Raw genomic sequence first — 10,658 nt, 5'->3', positions numbered from 1 at the left:
TTTGGCTGCGTAGACGTCTGTGTACCACTGGCGCCCCCAGTGGCCAGAAGAGGGAAGACGACTCAGCTTTGTAGGCGAGGACCTGCGGCAGCCTCCCTCTCTGGCCCCAACCCCAACAGAGCACTAATATCCTCTCTCCCAACCTACCTTCCCCCAAGCTATCCCATTACCCCAGCCGCCAGCACCCGCAGGCATTCTCTGAGCACACCAGCTGAGCAGAACAGGAAACGGGTAAACTACTGAAGACCCTCACCTCACCTTCCCTCAACCCAAACTCCGGTCTCATCCTAGCGCTGCTACGGACTTCCCTGCCCCTGTCCAACATCTGCTGTGGACCCCACACACCTTCCCCTCCTCACCACCTCTTCCCTCAACTCTATCGGCCTTCCTTGTCCTCCCGCTCCCATGTCCTGTGGACCCCACAGATCTTCCTCTCCATGTTCCCCACTTGTTTTGTTCCAGACCCCCAACCCCAGCAGGCACCTGCGGCTAACCCAAGCGGTGCTCCTCCCAGGGCAAAAGGAGGTTGAAGATGGACCCACCCCTCTTCTACTGCTCCTGAGTTCCCCCGGTTCGCCGGTCTCATCCTCAGCTCTGCAGCGGGATCCTGCTGCGGTCTCCCTTCCCTCCCTGACCCCATCCCCAAGGGATCACAGAGATCCCCCCAACCTTCTTCCCTCCCCCAGTTCATCCCAGTACCCTAGCTGCCAACACCAGCAGGCATTCCCTATGAACACACCAGATGAGCAGACCAGGTAAACAGTAACGCACAACCATCACACTCTGTGAAAATCCAGGAAGGAAATAGAAACCACGGAACAAAACACCCACCCAACAAAGACAAACCTAGAACTCATCATTTAGACCTGTAATCACCCCAAAACCCAAATGCCTAGACACAAGCATAAAAATACAACCAGTAACAGGTAGGGAAATATGTCCCAACTATTATACCACTGCGGGCCTTGAATAATTTCAACATAGGTGAAGCACAAGAAAAGACATTAAAACCAACTACATGAAGATGATAAAAGGTTCTCTGAAAAGAAATGAATAAATCTCTTAACAAAATCCAGGAAGAAAACAAACAAAGAAATCTGAGGAAATGAATTAATCCCTTAAAGAATGCCAAGCAAAACAAGCCCTTGAAGTAAATTAGTAATTTAAACAATATCTATTCACAAATCCAATCCTATAGAAAGCGCTAGAAGGAAAATTCCCACCCAAGGAGATTAATTACACCCATGAAACACAGGAAATGGATAATTTAAAGCCAGCAAAATCAAAAGAAGAGAAACACACACACAAATACACAACACTCCACCACCACCACCAACACTAGCAAAACCAGCATAGGGCCAACCAAAACAAAATAACATGAACCAACTATTGAGAGCTACTGAGAACCAGCCGAAGCAGCACGCTCTCCGTGTTCAGAATAGGACTTCTGTGACAAGAGAATTCTGGCTTGGCAACCGGATCTGAGGGGCTGACTGACTCAGGAATTGAGGAACTGACTGACTTGGGCATGTTTTACCTGCATGTTTCTTTATTCCTGAGGGGAAAACCGAGCATAAGAGGAAGCATAGGGGCATAAGGCATAAGGGCAAAGCATCAGAGGAAAGGCACCAGGGTAAAAAAAGGAATAAGGGTTTAAATAAAAAAAAAGGTAAGGACAAGAAAAAAGGGGTGTTCTCCACAAAGCTTTCAGTTTATACTGGCATACAGATATGCTAACAATCCGTAGGCGGTAACACATAGTATTGGCATAAAAGCAAACAGGTGGGTCAAAGGAATTAAATCTAAGACCCAGACATAAATCCACACACTCATGACCACCTGATTTTTGACAAAGAAGCCAAAATTATACTATGGAGAATAGACAGCACCTTCAACAAGTTGTGCTGGTCTAATTGGATGTCTTCATATAGAACAAGGCAAATAGTTCCATACCCATCATCCTACCCAAACTCAAGTCCAAGTGCATCGAAGACCTCAACATAAATTCAGATACACTGAACCTGATAGAAGAGTAAGTGAGAAAAAGCATTATTCATGCATTGGCACGGAAACAACTTCCTGAACAGATCACTAATAGCACAAGTGTCAAGATCTACAATTAATAAACAGGACCTCCTGAAACTGAAAAGTTTCCAAAATGTTATAATATTAAAAAAAAAACTTAGGCCCAACCGAAAGAAGGAAAGGACATAATTCAGTGGCACTGCTCATAAAAGGGTAAAAGTTTGAAAGAGGCATGCACAAACAGAAAGAAAAAAAAGCACAGATCAAGAAAGTCAAAGGCCACCAGCATCAGATATGAGCAGAGAAGGACGATGTTCCCTGACATCCAGCCGATAAGCCAACCTCAATCTTGGCTTTCACTTCTAGCCTGCCGAGCTGTGGGAGAGTAAATTTCTCTTGTCCTAACCCACCTGCCTTGTGGTTCTCGATCACATCAGCCTGAGAATAACGAGTTACAGTTAAGCCTGCGTCTTCAAGGAGAAGTAACTCTCGGGTTCCCGGGCACTTCTTTCCTGCCATCTAATCTTTTACCACCCTTTCATTCAGTCATGGTAACCCGTCTGGAGCCTCGAACCACAGATTTACGAAGCTGTGTCTTAGATGCCCAGAAATACAAACTGCTGTGCTAAAACCTAGGGCCAAGATGAAATCTAGTCAGTGTTCTCCTAGGGCATAGTCAGGCTCTTGAAGCAGATTAACCCTTACAAAGGGCTCGGACTGTGCTAAAAATGCAGAAAAGAAAAGAGGAGAGAACAGAGGGTGGTTGCTTGCCTGGTGAATTGCTTGCTTGCTTGGTTGGTTGGTTGGTTGGTTGGTTGGTTGGTTGATTGACTGGTTGGTTGGTTGACTGGTTGGTTGGTTGACTGGTTGGTTGGTTGGTTGGTTGGTTGACTGGTTGGTTGGTTGACTGGTTGGTTGGTTGACTGGTTGGTTTGTTGGTTGGTTGGTTCGTTGGTTGGTTGGTTCGTTGGTTGGTTGATGAGCTGATTGCCAGCCCCAACTCCATCCAAGCAAAGCAAAAGGGGCTCCTTGGTGTGGGGGCGGAGTTCGGAGCAATGCTTTGCTTACGTGGTGTGGACAAGGCTCTGGGTTTCTTTCTAGCACTGGAAGAAGCAGCAAAGCTCCTCTTGACAGACAGCCTCTGAAGAGGAGAGAGAGAGAGTTCTTGTGGCTCCAGTTACCCAGAATCTCTCTTAGGCCACCTACCTTTTATCAGTTCAGTGTTGCAGAACAGTGTTGGATCAAGGGAGGATGCAGAAGTAGTCGCTGCCTGGAAAAAAAATTTGTCTCCTGGCAAATTAAAGCGGTAGTGTCAGCCAGCGCTTCTTTGAGTTTAGCAAGCTTGATATTATAGAAGCAAGAGTAAGAGCTAATGCAGGGCACTTGCTGGGTCCCCACGGCTCCTCCATACTCAATATGCTAACTCACTGAACTATACAGTAAGTCTCATGTTGTAAGTGGGATTGCTGTGTCTGCTTTGTGGATAATTGGAGTTTATAACCCTAGAGAGAGTTTTCAGCTGAGCTTTTAAAACTTACATTAAATCCTTGGCTATCAAGCGATTCCTTAATGCAAGAGTTTGGGGATCTTATTTTGTTGCGTTGCCCTTTAAATTAGCACATACTAATTATACAAAGCACTGAGTTTCAGTATAATACTTTTATACGTGCGCATAATGTACTTCAATCGTCTTGGAATCTTCTAGAACCCTCTCTTCCCTCCTCCCTTCCTTTTGCATTTATACGTTACCCCCTACCTCCATGTCCTCCTCCCTCCTAAGTTTCACAAGGAGAGCAAACACTTGGTACATGCCTTTGTGTGTCTGGCTTATTTCACACATGGCACTTTGATCTCTAGTTCCATTCAATTTATTCAAATAACATGATTTTATTCTTCTGGATGGCTGAATAATATTCACACACACACACACACACACACACACACACGCACAAGTGGGAGTTAGGATGTTTAGGTCTGAACTTCAGCAGCAGCTTCGCTATTTTTCTAAATTAACAAGGCTTTCCGACACGAGCATACATTTAAAATGTAAGCTCCAAGGCACATCCCGGGACCATGTGTCCTGCTCATCACTGTCCCTGCTGATGACCGCAGTACAGGTGACTCCCAAGTATCTTTAAAGTTTATTTTAACTGGGCTCTGGACAGTCTAGTAACAGAACACGATTCAAACAGTCGATGGGTAACAAAAGGTACTACCCCAGGATCGCTGTTGGCCAGTGGCACACTCGTTCTTTCCAGAAGTCTCTATTTGGTGCTGATGGGAGCTGAAGAGCCAATGTTGCACCCCAAGTGATTTGGGGTGTGAGGGGATATGACAGTTGAAGATTATCCATTTCTTACATCTAGGAATCTGTTTAGGGGACAATGAATTGACAGGCCATCAAAGGGTCTGTCTGGCAGAGAAGGAAAAACAGTTCCTAAGAACTTCTGATCTTCAAAGGGAGAGATCAGCACTCGTGTAGGGGAGGAAACTAGCCTAGAGAGTGCACCAAGTGGCAAGAACCATGGGGCTTAGAACCAGCTGATTCCAGATACACTCATTGCTTCAATTCTCAAAAGCAACTGGTCGCATATTCTTTTAACAGCTTGACGTGTGAAGCTTCCAGAGGAACATTGCTGTGCCAGTTGGGATGTTTTGTTTATCCAGTCTTCCTGCCAAAGTGTTAACTTACTATTATTAACTGAGGAACATCATTATGCGTTTGCTAACGTGTCTTTGTCATCCTTGTGCTTGAAGGCGATTCCAATAACAGCAGATTAACCCTTTACGCTTTCAAACTCTAAAGTCACTGTAAGCGCTGAAAATGTATTTCTTCTATCATTTGTTATTATTTTATCCAATCTAAGATAGCGTGTTCTTATTTATCCCAGGCTGGCCACAAACTCTTTATGTAGCCAAAGATGACTTCAAACTTCTTATTGGGGGAAGGGGTGTTGAGACAGTGTTTGTCCGTAGCTTTGGAGCCTGTCCTGGAACTCGCTCTGTAGACCAGGCTGGCCTCGAACTCACAGAGGTCCTCCTGTCTTTGCCTCCTGAGTGCTGGAATTAAAGGCTTGTGCCACCACTGCACAGCCTACTTCAAATTTCTGGTCTCTTTCTTCTACCTCCTGAGTGCTGGGATTGCAGGGGGGTATCACTGTGTGTTTTATGAGGTGCTGATAACTGAACATAGGTTCCAGGCATGCTAGGCAAGCTCCCTTCCAGCTTAGCTACCAAACCATTCCTGAGCCTAATAATTCTGAAAACCTTTCTAGGGCTATTTGCCTTGTTTTTTTTTTTTTCTTTAACATCAATGAAATATTTACACTGATTTTTGAAGACTTATTTCTTTTGAATTTAAAACTACCAAATATTAAATTAACATCACAAAATAACACTTATATAATGTACATATAATGAAGGTTTTGTAAGTTTCAACCTGACATGAAACGATGTTTAAAATGCTGTTTGAGTAATATACTCATTAAAGTTCATATTGTATATATCATCCTTCATTGTTTTTACCATTGAAAACAAAAACATCCTAGGTCTCATTTAATCCTGGAAAATTATTATTTATTAAAAAAACACCTAATGATTCACTATGGCCTTCACAAACATTATTATTATCTGCATATATCTAAGAATAAGTATCATAATTAGCTCCTTGCTTCCGCATAGATATGGTCCCCAAATTATAGGATTGCCGAGGCTTAAGGTCAAAAAAGCAAGCAGAGCCCCGATCCCAGAAGCCCAAGACAAAAGCTGTTGCTAGAGAAAAGGATGAAGCTCGGTAGCAACGGTGGAAGCCTAGGCTCGGCACAGTGGCTCAAGATGAGAGAGCTCAGCATGGGCAGGTTCATTGAGAGATGCTGGCATCATTGAGAGACAATGCCAGATCTGTGCTCAACGAAGCTCTGCAGACCCAAGGTGGAGACTGCTCTGGCTCATTTGCAGGGTACTAACACTGACTAGTCTGTGTTGGAGGAAAAGATTGTTTCTGTCCCTGAAATAAGTGTGGAACAGATAGATACTTTGGGCATTTGTCAAATTTGCCATTGCCACGTTTCTGGAGTTATGTTTAATTGGGAGGTTGTACAAGGTTGGGGTACTCTGCACTAAGCTTCAAGACCAAAAGCTAAAAGCTCATGTGGGTCTCGGTTTAATGAGTATCTTACTATTTTATTGCAAAGTTAATGCTGAGTAAGATTTATTATGCAAGAAAACAAAGCTGATGTGTTATGATCTCAAATACTTCTATGCATTTTAAAGATTTGATCTTTTATCAATCTGATATGGATAGTTAATGCTCTGAATTTAATACTAATGTTAAAACAAGATTTAACAGATATTAATTGGTGTGTCAACATTAATTCTCTGTCCTGAGTAAAGTTAAAAATTATATAAAATAATTTTTATTAAATTATAGTAAAACAGATTCCACTGCCCTTTTTTCTCACCTCACTGCTCATAGTGTGCCCAGCCCTCTGCCCCCCTATTCCAGGGAACTTTAAAGCTCACATGCAGGCCATATCAGCCAGAAAAACAGAGACTATCATGCCAAAGGCCAAGCTAGCCACCAGAAGTCCATCTTGCACCTTGGACAGGGACTCCCTATTAGATCCGAGGTCATGTCGGGTACCAGAGATCCAGGCCACGGAGACCAGAAGACTAAAGAGGAAACAGAAACCAAGGTGTAAAACAACCATCCAACAAGGACAAACTCAGAAATCAGCACCTAGGCCTATAATCATCCCAAACATAGATGCTCAAATGCCAGAGTAAAAACTCAACCAACAACATCCAGGGCTATCCTACAATGGCGAGATCTGAATATTTCAACACATCTGAAGCATAAGAAAATGACTTTGGAAATAACTTTATGAAGATGACACACATTCTTAAAGAGAAAATGGGAAAAAATGCTTTAGAGAAATTGAGAAAAAGCCAAACAAAAAATTGGAGGAAATTAATAAATCCCTTAAAGAATGACAATAAAGCCAAAGAAAAACAAACACAGATGAAGGTAACTGTTCAAGAACTGAAACGGAAATGGATACAATAATGAAAATACAATCTGAGGGAATTTTAGTAATAGAAAAATCTCTGTAAGCAAACAAGAATTACAGATGCAAGCATCACCAACAGCATACAAGAGATGGAAGAGAGAATCTCAGACATAGGAGATACAATAGAAGAAACAGACAAAATCAAGAATAAGACAAAATTGTCCATTGGCACAGGAGACAACTTCCTGAACAGAACACTAATACCTCAGGCACTAAGGTGTGCTTTAACAAATAAAGCTTGCCTGAAGAGCAGAGTGTGGACCTAGCCACACTAGTTAGCCATAGAAGCCTGGCAGTGGTGGCACACACCTTTAATCCCAGCCCTCCGGAGTCAGAGACAGACAGGCCACTCTGGGCTACACCAGGTTGATCCAGTCTCAAAGAAAAACAGAGTCAGGTGTTGGTAGTTCACATCCTTAACCCCAGGACTTGGGAGTCAAATGCCTTTAATTCCAACACTATGGAGGTGGAGACAGGAAGAGATTTGGCTGGTCAGAGAGATGAATATAAAAGGTGGGAGGGGACAGGTGCTTTAGGAATTCAGTCTGAGGATTTGTAGAGAGAGGATAGCCCCACTTGGTCTGAGGATTTGGTAGAGGTAAGAACTAGCGATTGGCTGTCCTGCTTCTCTGATTTTTCAGCTTTCACCCCCTTAATATCTGATTCTGGGTTTTTATTATTAAGGCCAATTAGAATCCGTGCTACAGAGAGGCCTGTCTTAGAAGGTGTATTTGCTCCTCGTGGAGAGGAAATGATTGCTGTTCCTATCACTGTGAGCAGACAGGAGCAGCATGGCCGTCAGCCCTCTGCCTGCAGGTCTGCACCTGCAAGGGATACAAACGCATTATCAAATTTGCTCAGAAAAACCTATGTATACCAGGGCTGTCACTATGAACACCTCAAGCATACAGCATAACAGCTAATACATGGCATTATTATTGATTGGGTATCGTAAGTAACCTAGAGATGATCAGAGTCTATGGGAAGATGTGGATCAGCTCATATACAAATATCACATCATGTTGAAGAAGAGATTTAGACATCTTGGGTATTGCCATGCAAGAAGGGTTCCATAACCACTGCCCACAGTGGCATTTACCTTGACTTAAAGACAAGCTTCTTTATACAATAATTCTATCTACAGAGCAATATTAGCAACCGCTCATTAAAAAGCCCTAAATTTAGTACTCCTTTAAAAATGAAAATGCAGCACTAAGTAATTCAGACATAATTTCTTCTTAGCTACCTTGTGGTTTGTAATTTATGACCAAGGTTGTTTCAGCAAGCAAGAATGTCTGTGGGGTCTGGTCTTAAGTGAGTTTTCTTCTGACTCTTGCTTTAAAAAAAAAAAAAGTTTTAAAAGTTTAAAATAAGGTTGAAGGAGGCACATGCCTTTAATCCTAGCACTTTGGAGGCAAAGGTAGGTGAATCTCTGAGTTCAAGGCCAGCCTGGTTTATAGAGCAAGTTCATATTTTGTGTGTGTGTGTGTGTGTGTGTGTGTGTGTGTGTAAATGTAGATCATGTGCACGTGGAGGGCAGAAGTCAGCATCACATGTCTCCCTCAATCTCTTCACCTACTTCTTTGGGACTGGGTCTCACTGAAACGAGCTCTCTGATTGGCTGGACCCAGCAAGCCCTAAGGCTCCTCCTGTCTGCTTCTCCAGTGCTGTGCTTTCAGGCATTTGTTTCACAGCCTGCTTGGTTTTTTTTTCTTTCTTTTCTTTCCCTTTCCCTTTTGTTTATTTGTAATTTAAAGGCAGGCAGTGGTGGCACACACCTTTAATCCCAGAACTCAGGAGGCAGAGGCAGGTGGATTTCTGTGAGTTTGAGATCAGTCTGGTCTATAAGGGGAGTTCCAGGTCAGGCAGGACTGTTACACAGAGAAACTCTGTCTTGAACCCCCCCCCAAAAAAGACTATAGTTTAATTATAATGAATTATAATGTTTCTCCCCTCCATTTCCTCGCTTCAAAACCTCCCACATAATACGTCCCACTCTCTTTCAAACTCTTGGCTTCTTTTTTGGTTAATATTTATTACATGTATATCTGCATTTATATATACATATACATATTTATATATGTCTACATATAACACGTTGTGTCCATATAACATTTCTTGCATGTATGCTTTCAGGATTGGTCATTTGGTACTGAATAACCAACTGGTACCTTCCCTAGGGAAACCCACCTTTCTTGCTCCCAGCTGAGCTCAGTCACCTGTGTAGTTCATTGTATAGGGCTGAGGACCTTTGGGCTTTTCATTGTCCAGTGTAGCATGCCCATCATTGCCATCTTTCTTATTTTGGTTTGTTTTTTCAAGACAGGGTTTTTCTATGTAGCTTTGGACCCTGCCCTGGAACTCACTCTGTAGACCAGGCTGGCCTCACACTCACAGGGATCCAGCTGCCTCTTCCTCGCAAATGCTGGGATTAAAGGCATGTGCCACCACCGCCCACCTGGGTCACGCTTGTTCAGTTCACTCTTGGGTGGTCATGTTGGTGAAACTTTATAGATGGAGCATCTTATGTTGCTAGGGGACAAACTCTTAGGATCTTTCTGCCCTCTCTTCCACAATGTTCCCTGAGCCTTAGGTATCGAGGTCCTTTGGGGTCCAGCCCCAAGGTCCTCTTCAGGATTCCGACTGGACACTACTGCAAACAAAAGAAACTTTTTCTTAGGTATCTGAGGGTAAACAAACTCTCTCACTTGTGTGCTTTTTCAAACATGTCTCTTTATCCTTCTGCCTCTATTTTAATTCTCCTGCCCTTCTAACTCCTTCTAGCTCTTTCCCTAGTTTCTTCTGGAGCCTAGAAACTCTCTTTCTCACAGCAGCCTTGAAGCAATATAGAAATTACAAGAGTTACCTCTCATTGGTCAAGAGCACATTTCTAGGGTAAGTTATTTACTGAGCTATTTACCATGGCAACACAAAGGTTTCAGGGTTTCAGGAGTAAGACTGGGACCAGATGTGGGGTGGGGGGTGTCCAGTGACAAACTTTGAGACATCGGTCTGTTGATTGTCAGCAGACTTGGCAAGTGAAGAATTGGCATGCTTTCCTTAGGGTGCTTTGTGTAGCAACCTTGGTTAGGCATCTGTGACTCTGACCCAGTGCGTACCTGCAAAGTTTTAAACTCATGATCTATATACAAAAGGCCTTTAGTCTTTTTTGAACTTGCTCTGAGGTGAAAATGAGCTAATTGTGTGCAGTTAGTCTGAGCCAAAGGAACAAGGCGGGCTTTTAAGTATCTACAGTCCTCGTGGAACAAGTAGATGTAGTTATGAAGCATGTCCTAGTATATATTTTATATATCAAAATCATGCACTTTAATGAAAAGTCATCTCCTGACCACCCACAGATTTATGTGTCCATAAGATTGAGATGCAATCATGAGATTACATGTACACATCCCAGGAGATTACATTCTACAGTGCAGGTATTAGGGAGACACCAAGCTGCCTTAGCGAATGTGAAAAACAGTTTCCAGAGTCTATGGTCCTACAGGTTTTGCCTGGACAGGATTAACACCAGCTGTTAGACTGCGTTGGGTAGAACATACAGAT

This window comes from Alexandromys fortis, unplaced genomic scaffold, assembly GCF_014885135.2.
Source record: "Alexandromys fortis isolate MF-2015 unplaced genomic scaffold, M_Fortis_MF-2015_v1.1 scaffold_65, whole genome shotgun sequence".
Lineage (NCBI taxonomy): Eukaryota > Metazoa > Chordata > Mammalia > Rodentia > Cricetidae > Alexandromys > Alexandromys fortis.
Note: the sequence above shows the minus strand (reverse complement) of the source record.